At 29.2% G+C, this 22,858-nt stretch overlaps 1 long non-coding RNA gene across 1 annotated transcript in view; it reads left to right on the forward strand.

Annotated features, from left to right (window-relative positions):
* Positions 1-22,858, forward strand: part of LOC113378115 — a 212,406-nt gene that overhangs the window by 83,720 nt on the left and 105,828 nt on the right. The window lies entirely within an intron of this gene.

A 22,858-nucleotide genomic window follows, 5' to 3' on the forward strand; every position in this document is an offset into this window, starting at 1 on the left:
ATATATATATATTACCGTCTCCTTATGTTTTTCGCGAATTTTATGGAAACGAGAACAAAATTTGACAGCATGAAATTGCATTTGCTTACCAAAGCCCACGCCTCTATAGGGAACTTTGTTTTTGAAGGTGGATAAAACTATTTTAAGAATTTTCAAGTAGAGATAATTTTGTAATTTTTATATATATGGCAGACTGGGTACGGTTGTGCCACTTTATCAGCAATAGTTTTGTTAATTTACTAGTAAGCTGGGAGAAAAGTAAATTAAATGGTAATTTGAACATTTGTCAACTAGGAAATACTGAAATACTGTCCTTAAATACGGTGGATTGGTTATCATACAGCAAAGGGTCGAGTGTCACAACCGTTCACATCCGAGGGACGGGTGTGATTTTTTCAAACAATAAATCTTTGTGAAATGTTTTGGTTTCTTGTATTGAATTTTTCTTTCCCTTTCTCTTTCGTATTTTGGCTTAGCAAAGTTAGAGTTTTCTCTATCTACAGCACTACCCCGCTTAACGCGTGGGATATGTTTCATCAAAGTAGAGCGTAATGCGAAACAGCTCTGAACGAGATCTTCACATGGAAATATTGGGGCTAGGCGAATATTCGCATAATGTCATATCGCGGTCAATTTTGTCGTTAATCCATATAGACAGTCGTTTTTCCAATTGATCTATGATATTATTTCTAGAACGGGTAATTCTAGTTGCAAATTTTGACGTAGTTGTAGTTGCCGATGGCAGTATTTTTTCTTTTTTCTTCATATGGTTCTTATTGTTGTTGAAGTTGCCAAATTCTATGAAACACTAATTAGAGTTTGACGTTCTTCAGAATCTAATCTTCTTATCACTTTCATTTTAGTTTTAAGTGACTTCAACATGCATGAAAAATGCTTTTTCTGGTTTCTTACTTGCCTTTTGCATTATCACTCATAGTAAAAACTAAAGATCAAAAGATTTGACACCGTAATATAGTATTAAATATGTAAATTATTACCTACTTACAAAAATGTCAACAAATGTTGGAATCCCTGGGTTGAAATGAAAGAGCGCTAAACCGAAGCAGCGCTAAACGAAACAGCGTTAAGCGTGGTATTGCTGTATTTATATTTATTTTTGGCTCTTTAAAAGCAATTTGGTCTACATATCATGTTAATGTAGGGCGCCTTCTCGCTGATGCAAACTTGTTCGATCAAACATACTTCATCTAACTCTCTTTAGACTCTATTTCAAAATCAGTATAATTTAGCTGTTATGATGACTGTCACTACCGTTGCCTGGCATAACCGTATCCAGTCTACTTTCTTCTCATAAAATATTTGTTATTTTACCTTTCCATGGTGTTAACCCCCAAGACACATATTTGATAATTAAATTTATATTTGCTAAATATATTATGTATCGATTTTCTCAAATGTGGCAAATATATCACTATTGTATAAAATTAGATTCGAGTGGGTAACCCAACCGTCAACCACACTTCTATTTTATTTGTAAACTATAATAGTAGCATTTAGTTTGTATTATATAAATAGCATATGTGGAAATTTGATATCATTTTCATCGGTTTAATAATCAGTTTATTATCGAGGTGGGCGAGATTATAATCAAATTATAATTTTTTTAGTGTTTTTTCTTCTATCGTATATTACGATGACTTTAATAATACCTGCATAAGACAGAAAATGTATTATATATAAATTAATCATCTTATTAGCAGCCTGGAATAACTACAATTATCTTCAGATATGCGTTTCAATCATCTTAAGTCTAATAATTCCATTTGTTCCTTTATTACAATTACATTCTAAAATATTTTACAAATAAATAATGTAACTAGAAATTTAATATAAGTAAATTTATTAGACAGCAGAAAGCGGATATAATACCGTTATGAACAATTCTGAATGTTATTTGATCATTAATAGTGATTATTGCTGACAACTATGAATATACCAATAATTTATAGCGCATGATTAATAAAATTTTCAATCAACATTCGCGACGAATCGATACATTTTGATCATTAACGATTTGATTACGGATGTTAGGAATTAGTATTAATGGCTTATCTTTGGGTACGGAACCCAGAAAAGTAGTAGAGTTTCGAACAAACAATTCAAAAAGTATTAAAAAACAAAGTTGTTTGAAAAACAGTGTACATGTAATTAATTCTGTTTTTTTTTTAATTCAAAACCTTTTTTTTTCAACAACTTTTTAATTTTTTAATATTTCTAATATTTCGTTATATAATTTACTCATTTATTTTGATTATTATTATTTTGATTGTATTGTCATCTTTTATATAATGTTACCTCTTTCACAGTTTTATTTATTTTATAAAATTCCACTATTTTTTGTTTTTCTTAAATATATTGTTCGTTTAAATTTTATCAAGATCATGTTTCTTGGCAGATGTCCTGAAGATGAAACGTACCTAGATCCGAAACGTCGACAGTAACTAAATAAAAAAAAACTGTTTTTTAAAAAACTTTTTTGTTGTTATTACTTTTTGGATCCTTCGTTCGAAGCTCTACAAATATATATACATATATATATATATATATATACATATATATATACATATATAAATATATATATATATATATATATATATAGCAATTACTACAGATTCAATCCCACTTCGGCCAGTTTGATATCAACCAGAATGATATTACATTTTCACATAGAATTATGAATATAAATATATGATATAAAGTAAAAATTGTTTGCAAAATCAAATAACTCAAAAAATACTTTTTATGTATATTAAAAAAAATATCACAACAAAAAAGAACTACATTTTTGCTTTCTAAAAAGCCACTAAAAATAATTAAACAATTACTAAATGCCTTCATAATAGGCATATTGACACTCAAATAAAAGATAAAAAATGTTTTTTTTTAATTTATATTATTATTTCTATATTAATATTTACTACCATATATTATTATTTATACTATTTAAATAAAATAAAATCAAAATATTGCCATTTTGACTTTCTCATTCAAAGTTTTTTCTATGTAAATATTTATTTACAAAACAATATTATTATACATTAATTAATTTTAATAAAATCTATTTGTAAGTGAAATTAACTGCAACTAAAAATTGCAATCACTAATATTTGGTATATTTACCCATATTATGCGGTTGTACAATAATTCGTAATTCAAATATTTACCAATTCAATTATTTATACTATCTGAAATAACATGTAATTTGTTTTTACAATATAAATAGAATATTCTAAAAATTCATACAAAATATTTTATGTATCATTTTCTATTATCATAATTCTTTACTGCAATTTAATATGCTTTCAAGTTACAAACAAAAATATATTATCAATAAGAGTACTCTAGGAGCAGTGTACTAATCATATACAACTTTTCCTAAAAAAACTAATTTTCACTTGAATCAGATCCAATCTCTTATTTTTAATTTTGAAGGGATTTTACGAAGTAATAGTTACATTATTCAACCGATGCAAAATATAAATTTTGTAGGGTACATTTTTTACAAAATAACACTGTATATAACCTTGATCTGGTATTTTGTCAGACATATTTATCAGCTGAGTGACATTTATTCGCGATATATTAACACTTTCGACTCGGGAGTCAGACTGCCAGTCGGTACGCTGCGCTCGGAATATTATAGTGCTATACTTATCTCTCAACTCGGAATTTTTGTTTGTATCGGATTTTTTCAAAATGTAGTTATATTGCTTTTAAATATAGTTATTATGATAATAAAATAGAAAATTTTGAAAATTAAAAAAATTGCACTCAAAACCATGCTATATTGTTTAAAAAATCATTTCTTCACAGATCTTTATTAGAATTATGGGGATCATGAGCTAATAAATTAATTTTGTTATATATTTATTTATAAAATTAATAAATCAATCAATAAATGAATGTAATAGTAAATTAATTTTTAAAAAATAAAAAAAAATTAAATGTAAGTTTAGTTTGCGACGAGTCGTCGCCGACACGATTTGCTGCCGGAGCGGCGGCATCCGAGCTTAACGGTAAAACATATCATGCCGCCGGAGCGGCGGCATCCGAGCGCAATGGTAAAATGACTATGCCGCCGGAGCGACGGCATCCGAGTCGAAAGGGTTAAAATAAATCTTACTCGTAAAATATAATAATAAATTAATTATTAATTCATTTTAATAATATTCTGTATGAAACAAAAATGATGAATAATATTGAGATTGTTTGTAAAAGTTTGAAGGAGCCTCATGAAAATTTGAAGAAAATGAAAAGATTGCACTAAAATATCTTTCAATTTTACGCTCCACTATGATATCGCGATAATAGAATCAATATATAATAATCAACAGCTACTTGACTGTATTTTTATTATTATTTTTCCCGAGCAACGGTGAAAACTGCCATTAAGTTTACGTGCCCACGGAGGAAAAGCATCGGCGGGAGGAAAATTGTTCTAACTGTCAATTCTCACCGTGGAAAATAGTGCTGAATGCGTGGAAAACAAACTTATTGTCAGGAGAAAACTCCGATTTCCACAAAAATGTGGGGTCGCATTAATACGGAAAAAGGAGGGACCGGGCGGGTTTCAGGAAACTCGATAATGGTCCAGAGATCGGCGAAAACTTTATTAAATCTTTTATATCGCGGAGTTAGAATACTGGGAGTAGAAGAGTTTGGAGTAAATTTATTTAAATTTTATGTAAACATGTACTTTTGATTCTACAATTTAAACATGTTTTTTATTTATGATTACATTTTAGTAATATCGGTATTTAAGGTGTCTCTTTGTGTGGTTTTACGAAATTAAAGTAAATTAGCATTTTGAAAACCATTTATTTTAAAGTAATTACCATTTTAGGAATATTCTTATTATATCATAGTTTTTAACCCGGAATCCGAAATCCCGGAAATCGAAAATGAAAATTTTGACATATCTTCACGTTTCAGAGATTTCTGAACCGCTCAACCGATTTAAATTATTTAAAAACCATTCGATTTCTATTGATAAGGAGATGTGCTGATTAGATATGAAGCAAAGAGTACAGAAAATAAACATCGAGTTTTGAGAGTACGGAGCATCCGATTTGCATGATTTGAAAAGCATCCAATTCGTAATGATCGGAAGAAGTGGTGATTAGTTTTTGACAAAGACAGGTCCAGCCATTTCTTTGATACTGCAAAAAATGGAGTTTTTGAGAACACGAAGCATACGTTTTGAATGATTCAAAAACCATTCGCTTGTATTTCCTAAACGATTATTTTTGGAGAAAGAAAAAAAAAAATTTTAATTTAAAAAAAAAATTTTTTTGTATACCGAAAATGATTCGGATTTTAACATTAATTTTAGCTGAAATACCAAAACTTACTTACATGCTTGAGATAAATAAATCAAGCTTTGTAATTTAGTTTATATAATTTTTAGAATTATGAGATATGGTTCTTTATTCTGACTCCGCTTGATTAAGGGGGGGTTTTGTTTATTCACCAACCATCATCCAATTTATAAGTTTTTTTATTCTGTCTATAAAATACGAATAATGAAAGTCACAGTAGGTATTTATAATGATATATTTAAAAACATTTAATATTCTTTGAATATTTCATTACGGAACGGGAAGCTTTAGCAATATGCCTCAAGGCACGATGCCATATACCACTAGTTTTGTAAATTGATTGACATACCTGTTCAAAAACTAAAAAGCAGTAGTTTTACCTTTTTGAAAAGTTTGATTTTAAATCCGACTCTATAATTTTATTTTGTTCTTCTCCTGATACTGATACAAAAATTGAACAAAATAACTTTTGCATGATATTAGTTGTTATTAGATGTTAGAGTAATTTCTTTATTGTAATAGTTGAATATAAAATATAAAATGTTTTCTTAGAAATTTTGAACCAATTTTGACTTGGAAATTTCAAAAAATTAGATTGTTTTCAACTAATATTAACCTTCTCCGATTTTATGTCAAAATTATCCTGGTCTTTCTTAATAACTAACAGTTTATTTCACAAACTCCTAATTAGTAGAAAATTAAAAAAAAAACTGATTAGTTGAGATGTGTTTATTATTTTTCCTAAAAGTCGGTCAAAATACTTAAAAAAAATTAGAAACAATCTATTTAGTAAACAATTAAATGGCTAAACTTAATTAACAAATTAAAATTTAACTCTTACTTCATAATGTGAATGTAAAAAATGAGATTGGGTTACATGTTATATGAATTGAAAGTATTAAAAACTTTCTAAAAAATTTTCAAAATTATGTTTTTCTAGAAGTTACGCCTAATATTTGTTTTTATAAAAATTTTGAACTCCTAATTATTATGTTTTCGTTTACATAGTTTTGCTGGTCTACTGCAAATTTTTACGATTTGTTAAGTTTGGTATATAACCAAAATCTTATCACCAATACACAGCAATAATAACTACAGCAGGTTATATCAAAATCTTTTTAATATGTATCATAAATAAATATCTTGAAGCATGAATATATCATCGCTACTTCATTAACATTAGTTATTATTATTAGAAATTTTGTTTTTGAAATATCTTGTATGCAGATAATTTGATATACGAACAAAATCAGTTATAGTAAGATATCACGTGTATTTATTTTTTATCTGAATTTAAAAAAAAAATTCAAACATTTTCAAAGAAAATCAAAAGTTTTACAATTTTTTCTCGTAACTAAAAATAGACGGGATGTTTGGTGGGTGTAATTTTGAATATCACAACGTATCACCAAGGGTGAGGAGGGGTTCAAAAATCCTTAAAAAAAACGATCAAGTGATTAATGGACACCCTCTTATTGTTTTTTTTTTAAATTAATCTACTTTCAATTTACTATTTTTTAATTGATACACCTTTGCCAGTCTAAAGGCTCGAACGGCCCATTTTCCCCACCCACACGTAAGCTTTAATAGAGATTATATACAAAAGACGGTTGGTTTTAACTTAAAAACAACAATTCATATTATAAAACATTTAAATAATGTAGGCTTAAAAACTATATTAAGGTCTTGTACTTTACTTGTTTTTGATATATTGGTGGTGAACCTTTTTACACGCGGACCTTTAATCTCTGCTTTACCCTATATCAAAATCATAATAACATGTAATCGAATAATCGTGATGCTTTAATACGTGGAAAATGTTGTTTTTATGCTAATATAGTATTAATTAATATTCTAAAATATCTTGTATGCTCGATATTTTTATAAATGCTAAGGAAATGCTATTCAGAATCAATTTATCTTGTTCCTGATGTCATTTATTCCTTGGAAGATCCTCGATCCTGGTACTCCATGAAAATCCTATTGAGAGTATGGAAGTGAACTCCAGAGTCTGTGAAATACGCTGAACGGAAACTAACTGATTTATTTTTGCTAAGTGGATTACAGTTGGGAGTTTTTTGTGCGTTTGCTATTTGCTTTTTCCCCCGCACACACATGTGCACGTACACACATCCGCACATTTTATAGGCGGCTCTGACTTGATTATTTTCACGTCGGTTTTCTATCTGCGGAAATGATGCTATATAGAACGGTTATTTTATTTATATTGGCGCCTACATTCGGTTATATCGGAACGCCAGGAATTTATATTATCGAAAGCAATCAATTAGCTTCGTTAATAAATCGCATAATGAAATTTATTTAATAAATATCATAATCGAACCGAATAGTTCTCATAATAAAATAGCGCATTTTAAAAGAGTACACGTTAATTAGAAGCACTCATTTATCGGCGGTATTTTCAAATATTTAAATAATTTATCTGTTATTATAATCTATATTTATATAATAATAATCTATATATTAGAATCAATCAGTAATTCTCGCTCGAACATTTGAACTGATAGTTTGGCAAAAATCATGTTATTTTTAGGTTTTTATTTTTTAACTTCCCGTAGGGTAAGTGATTGTAATGGGCCGAAAATCGAAATTGAAAATTTTTACATTTCTTGACGTTTTGACGGTTTCTGAACATTTTGGCATACCTCAGAAAAAATGGATGTGTGTGTGTGTATGTATGTATGGATACAAATTTCCAGTCATGTTTTCGGACGCACGGATCAACCGATTTGAATGGTTCAAAAAACATTCGATTGCTATTGATAGGGAGATGTGCTGATTAGTTTTTGGCAAAGGCAGGTCCAGCAGTTACGGAGATAAAGAGCAAAGAGTGCAGAAAATAGAAATCGAGTTTTTGAGAGAATGGAGCATCCGATTTGAATGATCTAAAAAACATTCATAGTAATGATTGAGAAAAGTGTTTATTAGTTTTTGGCAGGCCCAGCCATTTCGAAGATACGGAGCTAAATGTGTAAAAAATGGCAGTTTTTGAGAGAACTAAGAGTGCGATTTAAATGATTCAAAAAACTTTCTGCTTTTCTTAATAAAATAATTGATTTTGGAAAAAAAAAATTTGTTTCAACTTTTTTTTTTTATTTTTTCTGTATATCGAAAATAATTCAGATTGTATTTTTAATTCTGACTATAGTTCTAATATACTTTAAACAAATAATATCAACTTTGCAATTCAGTTTATATAATTCTTATAAATATTAGACAATGTTACAATATTAATAATAATCTATTTGAAAACATTCAAAATTCCTCGAACATTTTGTTACGGTACGGGAAGTTCCAGCAATTTGCATTAAGGCACGATGCCATACACCCCACTAGTTACTCGATTTTTTATTATCGAACTATCAAATTTTTTACCATTTCATAATTCTGAATAAATGCGCCAACTTTAGATGGAACTTGACAACACACTTTAGTACATTTCTTTAAAGCAGGACCTCTCAATGTCGACCGACTAAAAAAAAATTAATTCATTGTTCAATAAAAAGTTTCAATTCTTTAAGATAAGAGGCAGTTAGGGTATTTTTTTACTGCGGTCCTAGATATGTTATTCACGGTTACGGTTCCAAAGTTTAAATTAACAAAATTAATAAAAGTAAACACAATAACTGAAAATTGGTCATAGTTACTGTATGTGCATTACGTAGTTAATTTATTAAAACTCTCCTCCTCTTGTAGCTGTGGACTGTATTAAACACTGATTTGTTTTGTATTTGTTTGTATTTGTTTTAGTTCTTATTACAATCACTGATTTGTCACTAAGTTGTAATGAAAAAAAGATATATTTATTTATTATTTATTACATATGTTGTTTTACGATCTTTACTTTTAGAAGTGAACAATTAGTTCCATCAAACTCACCGCTACCCCTTCTACCAGGGGAAGTAGCCATCCCGTCTAAAAGCTCAATTCCATGAAGATTGTCACCTTCATGGCCAATTTAATAAAACGAAAATACGTCCGAACAGTTACACCAACGCTCTAGGTTGCACTTAAAAGTTCATAATTTTCAGACATGAGATATTTTTTTCTTATTTTTTAAGTATAATTAAGGTCAATACTATCACTCTGTTTTAGCTTGGCGTCAAGGTCTGCGACACCCTGTATATTATAGGTTAAAGTGGCTCTAGTCGTACCCCCTCAGAAATTATTGCTATAATATTTAATTCATTTAATACCTTATGTTGGCTTTTGATCAACAATTCATGATTTTTTTTTATCGAAATAAGTGTTTTTGTTCTCATAAAAGAGCTTTCGGTGTAATTAAGGCGTCTAGTCGTTGTAGTCATACCACCTATAGCCTTAGTCATACCTACTAAAAAACTATATTGAATTGAGATTCATATTTACTTTAGTTATTAGTTACTGGCATGAGTTAAACATAATTATGAAATAATACATATAACAAGAGAATAGTCTGAAAAAACGATGTACTTATAAAATTACTAAATTTCTGGGTTCTTAATACAGGCGATGGAACTGTTGATGTAGATACAGCCGTTATTTGTTACACTGACTCGCTGTTTTTCAATTTGAGCAGAATTTTTTAAGAATTGTATTTATTCATTATTTTTTGTATGTAACTAAAAAAATCATAAAACGCTCTTTACTAAATCTGTTCGAATAAAGAATTTTGCACAGGTACAACATAAGGTGCAAAGTCTTCAAAGTTTGTAGCTGAATCTTTTGGTATAACCTTAACTAAAACTACTACTTTAATATACCTAAACAATTACCAAATAAGTAATATAATATAAAATAATAGTAATAAAAAAGAGAATCTCATTATTGCCCTTAAATGCTTACAATCTAGTCTAAAGTGTTAAACTTGACAACTGACTTACTTTTCTCTGTTTCACAATGTCGATCAGTCTTCCAATTGCAAACATTTGGAACTGACTGGAGTCTATATATTAGGGTGGTCCTTAATATGGTTGTTTTCAAATTTCCTTGCTCCCAGGGTTTCAAATACTTCCAAATTGATAAAAAAAGTTTTAATTCTTAATATTAACTTTAATATAGTCTGCACTCCAACTAAAGTTTCTTGGTTCCTCTTTCTAATTATAAGTAAATACTTATTTCATAAAAAATCAAATCAAATCAAATTTTTGTTGCAATTTTTTTACTAATAAAAAATTAAAATAAGCAAAAACAATGTTATTCTCAAAATTTTGGTTCACTTCCCGCTAAGTCATATCATTCTAAAAAACAAATTACACATGTTATTTTCATAAGAAACTTTAGTTGAAGTGCTGACTATCTTAAAGTTAATATTAAGATCTAGAATTTTCTTATATATATATTATATATATATATATATATATATATATATATATATATTACGCACATTTATTAGGGTAATATAATGCATTATCTAGTTATTACACATGATTTTTATATTTATATAAAAGTAAAATTTTATACCTCTTACCGTGGAATAAATCGAAGTGCCTATCAAGCGACCCAAAAAGAATTCGACCACCAATTTGATTCGGCGCGGGTTTAATAAAATCGTAACGCATGATAACAAAAATATGACGGCCACTAAATAATAATATTTATCCGAGGGATTGCACCATGTATAAAAGGTCCATTATGTGCTGGGAACATTTTATGGTTAGACATATTTATTTTTATGTGAGTCTGTGCCATAAAGCGTTTATATACTTTTCTTTGCACAGAAATCGACCGACCGCACCAGTTCGCGTACTTCGACATTGCTAAGTGACACTTAAGAAGAACTTATATTCCAGTTTTATATTCGGACCCAGGATTAGTCTCCATGTGGCCGGCAACTTTTCTACTTTCCTTGATATTTATTTAATCGTACGTGCGGGGCCAATGTTAAATTGGATTTATAATGGACCGACTGAAAATAGAGTGCACAAGGAGATGGCCGGTATCATTTTTATTGAAATATTAATGTTGGGTAGAATTTTCATACAAAATTAGAATATTTTAAAGGAAAACTGTTATCAAAATTTTTATTGATACTTGGAAAAAATAATATAGGTATTTAGCAGTTGGTGATATATCGATTCAATTATGACTAAGTTTCATAACATCATAGTGGAACTGCATAGCGTACCAAGGTACTCTAATGGGATTCTAATATTACATTGACAAGCTACAGTCATCTATTAATTAAAATATCATTATAAATTCTATTTTTATCAGTATATCTATCACCATCAAAATAAATTATTACATATAGGGTAGGCCGGAGCGCAAAGATCAATTTTTTTTTTATTAAATTTATTTGAACAGCGATCAGAACTTATGGGTTCTATGAGCTGTTGTGATTAATATCTTATAAACTACGTTTGTTTTTATTATAGATGGCAACCCAAACAGTTGTCTCATATCTATGTGCTGAATTTTTTATTATTACAATTACTGTAATAGTGATGCATTTTATTGGTGCAGCAATGCCGTATTAGGGCTGTTTTCACTTGGAAACATATTGCTATCTATATTTCCAAGTGAAAATCGTTGTCACTACTGCCTGACAACAGGCTGCTCGAAGTGGGTATCGTACCCGGGACCTGATCCAGGTCCAGTTGTTCTAGCGAGTTCTTACCTACGAGCGAGCTCAAATATCCATTTGACTTTGGGCAATTATATTGTAAAAACCAAACCAATTATATCACAACAAATAATACATATCAAACAAACGACTATCTGACTATGTTTAGTAAACCTCATAGCTTCATCATTGTAGAAATTGCTGTTTTTCAAAAATTTGTCATCTGGTCCTTTTTACCCTATGAGCGGGGTGAAATGGGAGGGCTAGGAGGCATATAAGTTCAATGTTTTATTTTTAATTCTAAAGGGATTTATTTGCACTATTCAACTTTTGCAAAATGTAAGTTTCATGAACACATTTGTTACAGAAATAACACTGTATATAATTTTGATCTGGTCGTTCTGTAAATTAACTTTTGTTTAACTTCATTGACCCTTTATTCACATAAAAAAATCGTTTTTGCTTTTGCTTCATATTTTCAAAGTTTATTAATTTAAGAATATGTGTACTAGTGGATTTTTTAAAATTCAAATTGTTTTCAGAGATACATCAGCTGTTTGATCATGATAATCTTTTTCTTTCTTTAGCGAAACTTTGAACGCGTTTTTTTTTCAAAACCGGCTTTTTCAATACAATGTCCAATATTTCGAGAGTTCTACTAAACCGATTTATATGAAATTTGTAAATAATCTTTTTTATTGACTCTTCTATGGTATATACTAGACTAATCCCCAAATGTCAATGTTTACTATATTTAAAAATTCGAGAAACTCAAAAAAGTGGTAAACTTAGTAAAACGTTAAAAGTGGTAGACTATTTTAAAAAACGTTTTTTTAAACAGTCGCCATTTTGTCATAATTTTTTTTCAACTTGTCCGTAATATATGCCATAACGACGACATTCTAGAGTAGTAATCTTTTTTTTTCATTTTGGATTACTAAGTAGTAATCTTTTTTTTTTATTTCTGATTACTAAGAGGGTTGCTCAGGGTTGATCATGGTCATGATCACGTATCAATTCTTTGGGACCCCTTACTTCAGCAACTGCTAATTTTAAAAACTATCATTTTTAACTTCCCGTAGGGTAAGTTATAGTAATCGCAAAAAAATCGAAAATGAAAATTTATATATATCTTTACGTTTCAAAGGTTTCTGAACATTTTGGCATACCTTAGAAAAAATGGATGTATGTGTGTGTGTGTGTGTGTGTGTGTGTGTGTATGTATGTATGTATGTATGTATGTATGTATGTATGTATGTATGTACGTGTGTGTATGTATGTGCGGATACAAATTTTCGTCGACGATTTCGGGAACACGGATCAACCGATTTGAATAATTCAAAAAACATTCGATTCGTATTGATAAGGAGACGTGCTGATTAGTTTTTGGCGAAGGCAGGTCTAGCCGTTCCGAAGATACGGGGCAAAAAGTGCCGAAAACGGTAACTCAGTTTTTAAGAGAACGGATGGTCCGATTTGAATAATTCAAAAAACATTTCACTTGTATTGACAAGATGAAGAATCAATGAAATTTTCATGAAGGTAGGTCTAGCGGTTTCGGAGATATGGAGGAAAAAGTGAAAAAAATGAGCCTTTTGGCGGTCAAAAATGATCATTAGACATATGCACATCAAATTATCAGATATTTTATAGAGATTTTAACAATAAGTATACATTTTGTCAACATTCCTATGGGTTCCGTACCAATGCTTATGCGTTAGACAGCGACGCGGCGCTTACGCGCTTTATATTTTGTGCCTATGCAGTTAAAGCAGTACGATTGCTTTGAAAAAAAGTTCAAATCTTCCACAATATGTCAAAATAAATAAAATTTATTTTTCAAAAAAAAAAAATTAAAAAAAAATTTTTTTTTTTAAAAAATTTTTTTTTCAAAAAAAAGATATTTTTTGTCCAATTTATAGTTTCCCAAAAATCTTATTTTTTCAAAGTAATTTTTTTTCAAAAATGTCAATCGTTTTTAAAAAAATTATAATTTTTGGTACGGGAAGTTCCAGCAATTTGCCTTAAGGCACGATGCCTTAATGGCCTTAAGACAGAATTCCACTTACAGCTAGTTTTTTCTGTGCTCGTGTAACATTGATAAACAAATTATAGAAAAAATAATAGTAAAAAATGGTTGCCTCGTTTTTACAATGATTTAAAAATAACCTAAAATTCCTTTACATTAGAATGCCTCCCCAAGGTCTCGTAACCTTAACAAAAGTACTTACAACGAGAAAAAACTTACGAAAACGAAAGAAAATACTTTAACTTTGGTTATGGATTTTTCTTTTTATAATTAATCCCTTTAAATTAAAAGTAAGACATTGGGTTTACCCCGCCCATGGGGTAAAAAAGGACAGATGACAAATATTAGAAAAATTGTGAAAAAACACATTTCTGTAATTAGGAATTAACTGGGAATTTTACTGAACATAGTTCGATAGTTGTTTGTTTGATACGTATAATAATTACTTAAATAGATACGTATGATAATTACTTAAAGTCAAATTACAGTTTTGTGTTGCACCCCCCCCCCTCTACCCTATTTGATAATTGCAGTTACTATTCAGTTCCAATTGGTTTGATTAAATGGTCTATCGTTTCAGTCGAACAAAATCGCAAGTCGTCTATCAAATAAAAGTAGCAAAAATTATCTTTAAACTTTATTTAACGCCGTAAAATGCAGTGCGACTAATGAAACAAAGTCTGAAATTAATTTACCGTTTGAATTTGCATGATTTCGTGTTCTCGTTCATATCATTACTTAGGAAACTTAGTCTGTACCGACTTCTTCAACGGTCTAGGAACTTTCTTCGGCTTCGGTTGAATATTTTAATGAAATTTACATACATATGTCGCTTGGCTCATCGTAATTAGTACTTATATAATACTTGTGTTGGCACTGACAAAGATTTGATTAACTATACAACTTAACAGTTTCATCGACAACTTTTAATAAAATAAGCGTAGTCACTCTAAAAGTGATACCGAGACCAGTTTACTCAAGAAGTGGATATATATATATATATATATATATATATATGTGTGTGTGTGTGTGTGTGTTGTAGGGCGGGGCACAAAGGTCCAATTTGAGTATCAGTAATTATAATGTCTACACTAAATGAACTACAACACAACCCTTAACGCTCTTCAAACAAACAACTATTGTCAGTGCTGGATTCACAGTATTGGCAGTTGGGGCTACTGCCCAGGGCGGCAGATTTTCTGGGACGGCAAAGTTTGGATAGTGAGAAAAAAATGCTATACAATGTAATTAACTAATTTTTTTTAATAACATTTTTAATTCAAGAAATATAATTAACAAAACATAATACGATTGCAATGCAAAATTTGGGTCCAAATAACAGATTATTAAAATTTATTATTTTGCTTTGCCTCCCTCTCCAAACGTAAATTATCAAATAATAGTTAATAAGTTATTATCAAATTTGGCAATTTGGCTAAAATAAAGTTTCGTAAATGAGCTGAAAGTTTAAGAAAAATATGTTCTTCAGATCTCTCTTCAGAAAAATGATATAAATGCCCTTTAAAAGACATTTTTTTATATGTACATTGAAATTTTCTGAAAATTATGAATTTTTTTGAAAGCAATCGCGCTGCGAAAAATTTCAAAATATAAAAAAAAACAAAATTTTCAAAAATTGATTTTTTTAGTTTTCAAAAAATTTTAATTTTAATTTTTGTACGGGAATAATATATAAAAACAATTTAAGTAAAGTTTCAGGGATGGGGCAGCATTTTTGTCAATGCCCCAGGACACCAAATTTCTAAATCCCTGACTATTGTACTAGGTTCCCTAAAATTCTAAGTTAATTTCCTATAATAAAAATATGTTCTTAGCTATTTTTCAAAATTTTTTTTTCTTTACCTTTTTTGCCCCATGGGGTGGGTCTTTTATTTTTAATTTTAAAGAAATGTTACGAAAGAAGAGTACCTTGATTATTTGCCTAATGCAATTTAAAATTTTCAGGGTCACATTTTTGCAAACATTACACCGTATATAACCTTGATCTGGTGTTTTGTCAGAATTATTCATCTACAGAGAATAACTATTAATTCACCGATTGAAAAAAAAATTCTACAATTTTCAGTTAATAAAGCCATCATTAACTGTTAAGTAAATGAAATATTTATATAAAGCATTCATATAACTTGTATATAATGGATATTCCTAACTTAGTAAATTATTCATTGGTTCAATTTCTATTTTTATTTATTAAATCATCAGAGTATGAATATTAGTTACATTTAAGGGGGTATACTATTGTAGAGGCATATTTAAATAAAAGGCATAGGACATTTTTAAATCATCGTAAAAGAGACAATGAATTTTTTTACTGTAATTTCTTTTACAATTTATTTATCAACGTTACAAAAAAAAATTAAAGCAAAAAAAGTTAATAATTTTGAAAATTATCAATGTTTGAAGTGGGGAGTCTTAAAATGTTGACACATGACCGTGTACACTGTACACGATTACAACCGTCCTAGTAATTCAAAATGTAGAAAAAAGATTATTCATCTGAAATGATATTGCTATGGTATATATCAGGATTAAGTTAAAAAAAATTTGACAAATGGCAACTGAATAAAGACCATTTTCTTACCACGTTTTTGAGTTTCTCGAAATTTCTAAATATAGTAAAAATTTAAAATTGTGGGTGAGGCTAGTATATACTAGAAAAAAGTTTATAAAGAAGATTCTCCGAAAATTTCCAGTGAATCAGCCGAGTAGAACTCGAGAAATAGTGTACATCGTATTGAAAAAGACAGTTTAGAGAAAAACGCGTTCAAAGTTTCGCAAAAAGAAGGAAACAGGAGAAGATTATTATGGTCAAATAGTTGTATCTCCGAAAATAATTTTAATTTTTTTTTTTAAATTGTACTCTTGATTACCCCTTTAAATTAGTTTATTTATTTCTATTATTAATTTGAAATATTATTATTAATTTTTTTATATTGTTGTTTTCACTTCACTTATCCGTATTTTGCACGTATCAGAACAATAGCACATAGAATTTAATTCTGATTGTTGTAGAATAATGAATGAAAAATATATATTTATAACTATTATTGCTTATATTTTGCTTGTTTATATCGTTTTGTTTGATTTAATCAACAATCAAATCGATATGAGCGTGTAATTCAAGTGCATATACCGTGGTCGTTCTAGAATCCGAGTAAGTTGCCTTTAACGGATCTTTTCCGAAACGCGAGGGAACAGGTTTATTCGGCGTTCAATCTCGGATGCCTCGCATAACTCTATTAAGCAGGAAAACACGAATAAAAACATACATATATACACACTTGAAATCTGCAAAGTAATCGTAGATATATCAATTATATGGTAGATAAATTTATTTATCTCAGTTACTAGGGACAAATGAAATCTACACTCTGCCATACGCACCTTACCTTAATATGCTTAGTTTAAATTAAGCGAAAAAATATCAACAATATATACACTCTTGCAATCTGCAAGGTAATTGTAGATATATCAATTATATACTACTTTCCGTAGGGTAATTTACAGTAAGCGCAAAAAATTGAAAGAGAAAATTTTCATATATATTTAGGTTTCAGTGGTTTCTGAACATTTTGGCAAACGATACGAATAATGGATGTATGTGTGTGTATGCGGATACAAATTTTCGTCGCCGATTTCGGAAACACGGATCAACCTATTTGAATAATTAAAAAAAAAACATTTGATTCGTTTTGATGTCCGAAGAGCGCGATTTGAATGATTCAAAAAACATTTTATTTGTATTGACGAAACAAAGAACTGATTAAATTTTTGAAGGCAGGTCTAGCGGTTTCGGAGATCAAATAAAAAAATGCCATTTGGCAGACAAAAATGATCATTCGACATATGTATCTAATTATCAGATATTTAATAGAGATTTTAATAATAAGTACAAATATTGTTTACTTTTCTATGGTTTCGTACCAATGTTTATTAATGTATATATGCATAATTTGTACATAAAATAAATAAATAATCATATGTACATCAGTGTATAATACTACATCATTAAATTCACTGTTTATTTAATTAAATGAAGTGTTTGTAAGAATCCCACAACTTATCCTTGAGCTTTTTACAGATTTTTTCCTGGTTAATTGTTCAATGGCCTCTGTAAAATTATCATCGAACTGTGTTTAATGTTTTACAACTTAATGATAATGATTATGATTGCATTTTACATCTACAATTGATAGTAATAATAATAATGATAAGTAGTAATTTTCCCGAAGGCAGGTCTATGATATAAAAGCACCACAAAATTACTGAATTTCTTTTTCTCACTTGTTTATATTTTCAATACCATTTTGTTACTATTAATTGCTTTTTTACCCTTATTTATGCATTTTTCTTTCCAAACTTCTGCCTCCATACTTCTTGGTTTTGTGTTTCGGCTTTCATTTTCCTATATTTTCTCTTCTCACGTAAGTAAATATTGATAGTATTGTTATAAAAAATATTATAGGGGAAAGTCCCGTAACGCCGGACGGCGCCAAGCACCGGACACTCTATCTAACACAAATCAACATAATGGTTATCATAATTATAAGTGATATAAATTTATTAGAATTTTTTTAATTGTCACAATGTATTTTAAACTTAAATTGTCAATATCAGAAAAGGCTATTTTAACTTTGAAACACATTTTCAGCTTTATTTTGAGGTGAAATTCGTTATACTAGTAATTTGGACTCGATAATTGCGAACCTCATATTTTGACAAAGCACTGTTATTATTTATTCGTATATGTGTGCTTTATTACAACATAGGTAGAACGCTTATCATTTTATTGAGTAAGTGTTTTTATTAACTTTTGCTTGATTTATTACTTTAAGATCTCTACTATCTTTTTTCCTGTTTACATCTGCTGATCATTACTATTTCCGTTCACCTAATTTTAGACGTATCACGATTCACCAGAATGCTGTAATATCTTAATTATAATTTGCATAATGACATCGGTAACGTTTCATGCTCATTTATATAACAGCTAGTTCGCCCATTAAATCATTTAACGATACATTAATTGAGAACGACCAATATTTCTAGATTGAAATTGTGGAAAACGCGATTAATTCACCGATGAAACTATGTCGTAAGTTCATCTTCCAAAACCTGAAACGTTGGGACGAGATATTATTATTCAGATAATATTCACTTAATTAACGTGCTATATGGTTTGCTAATATTACAACTTTTTGTAACGAAACGGTATATCGGTATATTTATTTACCATCGCACGGTTATTAATGATTTGAAAAATATCGAGGTTTTTGTGTCATGTTAAGTAATTTTGTTTTTAACCTTTCGTGAGATTAATTGCCCTTTTTTAAGTTTTTGTGTAAAATATAATTCGGTATTTAAATATTTTTTTGAAGATGTAATTGCAGGCTTGTTGATTTAGGAGAACATATCTTGTAAAAAATTAAAACGTCGTGTTTGAGACCCATATATAAATATTTAAGAATTTTAAGTCTTTATATATGCTCATTTTTTGTTATGATAAATACTACATCCTATTTGTGATTATAATGCCCATGTATTATATCTTTGTCTTGTATCTTTTCAGCTTACAATATTCAGATTTTTTAAACCTACATCAATTTTATCTAAATATGATACCAAATAAAATTATTTTATCTGTTTGAGCTTATCTGTGGTTTCGTGGCAAGAACTTTGGTCTCGCAACCATAAATTCCAGTTTCTTTTCTCTTCTCGGATAGCTTGATATCAAGCAGTAGTGATGGACAAACACTGTGTTGTCTTCTAATAATCCTGTATTATGAGTAATTACATCATAACAGCTCATAGAACATTAAGAATAGTTCTGATTGTTCTCTAAAAATTAAATTCTTCATTTTTAAACACATATATTTAACAATAATATTTTCTTCAAAAAGGTTTTTGAAAGATGCTACATGACAATCTTCATCAGATATTTTATCTTTTAACCACGTTTTTGCATAAGCCGCAATGATCTTCCTTATTAAGACAATGTCTTTATAAAAACATAAAAAATATTACAATATTACTTTTATTATTTTTAGGAAATATTATTAATATCCTCCTTTTATAATTTTAACTGATATTTGCTGTATTTGCTACGTAGTTATCGTATAGAATAGAGGGTAATCTCTCTTTGCCAAGGGGTAATATCAGCTTACACTTGTTAAACTTGTTAGACAAATACATTTTGAAAGAATGATTAAAAAAAATTCCGATTACTGGGGTAGCTTTATATGATATATTGTACTACTAAAATTTCTTTAATATTGATGATTTTCAATTTTATTCAGCAATGTCGAGAAAGGGAATTTTTACTTGGAAACATATTTTGACCTGTATATTCGAATGAAAACGGATATCTCTACTTCTTGATATCAGGCTGTTCGAGGTGGGTATCGAATCTGGAAACTTGGGTTATAATGATTTTTACACAAATTTATGGCAATGCCCTGTGATAATTTATAATTACCAAAATTCTGAAAAACAAATTAATAATCGATAGTGATGCGTGAGAATTCTCGCACCCATCCATGTAGTACCTAGCGTCATCAATTCAATTACATTTTATTTTTATTATTTACAATCTCGATTTAACCGCTTGTTTTTATATATAACTGACAAGCACAGTAACTATTCTGTGCCTGTTCTTTGATAATAACCTAATAGTGTTTTTAAGTTTTTGTTTCCGACATGTCATTCTGTGACAGATTCACTGTATCATACGAGACACAGAAATAATAAAGCGTGTAACGAGCCGTAAGTAAAAACGTTGCTCGGCACTACCCGACAGGTGTCCGCAACCTGTTGCCGGACACTTAATAAATAATGGACACTTTTGTATATGATATAGGAGAAATGAATGTGGAAATTTAGATTTTATATCTTGTTTTACCGTATATTGCAGTTTTTTTTTTTTGTATTTATTTTTTATAGCAAGCTATACAAAATTCAGCTACATTTGTTACAGTTATATATTATTTGTCTGCGTGAGAAGGATCGCTATTCTGCGATAGCGCCTTCATAGATATTATATGATATTTTGTAGTAAATCATTGCATATTCTTTTTTTGAGACGCTTTGGTGGTAAAGGCTTGAGCAGATCTAACGCTAATACGTTTGGATGACGACTCAGACGAGCTTTATATCTGGTGCAGTATAGATTAATTTCTTCATCTATAGTTCGGATTCTGAGATCTTGATGTATCAACCAGTTTGGAACATATTTTGGAGCGTTCACGATTTCTTTCAAAATTTTGTTTTGGAACCTTTGTAGAATAGTTATATTCGATTTACTGGCCGCACCCCATAGTTGTAGACCGTAGGACCATATTGGTTTAATTATTGTCTTGTAGATTAAGAGTTTATTTTCTATTGTGACTTGTGATTTCCAGCCCATTAACCAATTTAGTTGTCTACGTGTTAATTCAAGCTGCTGACGCTTCGGAAATTTAATTATTTATTTGTTGTAAAACTTCAGGCTCAATCGTTATTTGTTTTAAGGACTGATATAGCAAACTTTGGGTATAAACAAGTAGAAAATTATGTAAGGAGTACATAGACATTACACTACATGGACTGCTAGTCCTCATATGTTTTCCTTTGCATATAGTACTCATACAAAGAAGGGACTATGACGTCATTTGCTGAGCGAACATTGCTGACAATTACGGAACTCCCCCGGTTGATTAAATATTAATTGTAAAATACTATTGTTTTTGTGATGTTGGGATTAGCTTATTGTTAGAATATCCAACGTTCTCTAATTGTAAGATACATTATTTTTCGTAAGTTGTTCAGTTTGGAATGTAAGGTTATGGTATCAAAATTTGATTTTTTTAAAACTACTATAAATTATATTTTAAACTATTATATATATGTATATATATATATATATATATATATATATATATATAATTTGAAGAGGTAATGAAAAAAATATACATATACAATGAGGGAAATACATTTGCTCTCACTAAACTTGGTAATAAATATTGAGCCTGGAATATTGATGAGATTGATAAAGCATTTGAATACCAACTATCCATTTTGTTCCAAGATATCTCTAATGCAATTGATCATTTGAATTTGCATAACAATTATAATCAGGAATTATAAGAGAGCCTTAAACAAAACACTGATTATTTTATTGAACAACCGATTCATCATCAGTTGCTCTTGATAGCTTACCTTTAAATAATCTTAATTCTTTGTTATGATGGTATAAATAATAAGCTTTCTATTCTAGAAGGCAGAGATCATATAACTAATTGAATGAGAATACTACATGCTCGACGTGATTACATTACTTTCTTTGTCAACGCCCATAAGATTTGTATCATAGGTTTTGGTATCCTGATTTTCTTACCCCTTGTTTTTAAGGCCAAGGGTTTTAGACATTGAATTTACCAAAATTTCAAAAAAATTTTGACAACCTCAATGTTTAACTCTACATAGATATGAATTGATATTTTGCCGACTATCTGAAACTATTTATTACGCTGTTTTTATATCATTGCCATTTTTCTTCTATTTTTCTCTTGTTGATTTACTTTTGATGGCAATATTTTATTGAACTGCTTTATGTTTCTGAACAATATTGCGAATGCTTTTGCAAGACTCGCTATTATTATATTGCTATATATTAAATATTATAATAACTTCAGAGCTGGTTACCGAACGATTCAAGTGGCCATAAGTAGTTGAATTTGATAGACTTAAGTCCTCATCAACTTTTGGCGCATTTAATTTGTTGAAAAAAATAGTCAACCTTTGCTTTTATTAGTTTTGAGGAATACAATAAATATTAATAATATCCAATCTGCTTCCTTAAAAACTGTCTTATCAAAATTTTGGTAATATGTTTTAGCATTAACATGCTAAGCGTTTTTATATTTTTAA

Source organism: Ctenocephalides felis, unplaced genomic scaffold (assembly GCF_003426905.1).
Source record: "Ctenocephalides felis isolate EL2017-DRISC unplaced genomic scaffold, ASM342690v1 CF-g0.4_SCAFFOLD_01886, whole genome shotgun sequence".
In the NCBI taxonomy this organism is placed as follows: Eukaryota; Metazoa; Arthropoda; class Insecta; order Siphonaptera; family Pulicidae; genus Ctenocephalides; species Ctenocephalides felis.